Below are 1,066 nucleotides of genomic sequence, written 5' to 3'. Positions count from 1 at the left end.
TCGGCATTAACCGATGCGAACTCCGCCGGGCAGAAATAAAATAAAAAAGCTGATTTAAAGTTTTCTTATCGGAGCGACTTAAAACACATGGTGAGTGATGCGTTCCCGTTGCTCCTACAGGAGGGGATAGAAAACAGAAAACCTGTTTAGAAGAGGAAGATTTTCGCTTGATGTCTGTTGAGTTATTTTGTGATGAACCGCAAGCCTGCTGCACTGATTAGAAGTAGTTAATTTGCATGTAAATTAAAATGATCATTAATCAAAACAATTATTGATATTTCTTTTCATTAATTATAAACATTGTAGCTTAAGTAGGTTCTATGAAACAGAATATTTTTTGCCTTTCTCGTATACAAAGTATACGTAAAGGCTATATGTTCGCTCCAAAAACAAACTTTTTACAGGAGGCCCGGAGACCCATAGTGCTATATACCGATCGACTAAGCTCGACGAATTGAAGTGATGTCTGTGGTTGTGTATGTGTGTGCGCAAACTAATCTTACTCATTTTTAGACATTTATCCTTAACTGCAACAAGTTTCATTTAAAGCAGAAAAAAAATTGAACAGAAATTGAAAATTGGACAGATCGGACTATGGGTTTCGAAGTTATTGCCAAAATACTATTTTTATAACACACGTTATGACCAAAATATATTTTCTCGTATAATAAGTATACGTAAAAGCTATATGTTCACTCCAATAACATTTTTCTAGAAGGCCCGGAGACACATAGTGTTATATACCGATCGACTCAACTCGACGAATTGTCTGTGTGTGTATGTGTGTGTATATTAGGGTGGCTCAAAAAACACTTTTTCAAATTTTTTGATGGGCCCTGATGCTCTGAACAAAATTTCAGCTAAATCAGTCAAGGTTTGGGCGGTGCTAAACTCGTTGGAAGTTTATATGGAAAAATGTATGCAGAAACATCCAAAAACAGTGATTTGCAGTTGAACGTGCCGTTACGATGAAGAACTATGATTCAAGTCGCCAATTCGTTTTGCACCTGGTCTGCCCATCTCGCTCGCTGCGCTCCACGCCGTCTCGTACCTGGCCGGATCGGAA

The sequence above is a fragment of the Armigeres subalbatus genome, chromosome 1, assembly GCF_024139115.2.
Source record: "Armigeres subalbatus isolate Guangzhou_Male chromosome 1, GZ_Asu_2, whole genome shotgun sequence".
Lineage (NCBI taxonomy): Eukaryota > Metazoa > Arthropoda > Insecta > Diptera > Culicidae > Armigeres > Armigeres subalbatus.
The sequence above is the reverse complement of the archived record's forward strand: the minus strand, read 5'-3'. Positions refer to the sequence as shown.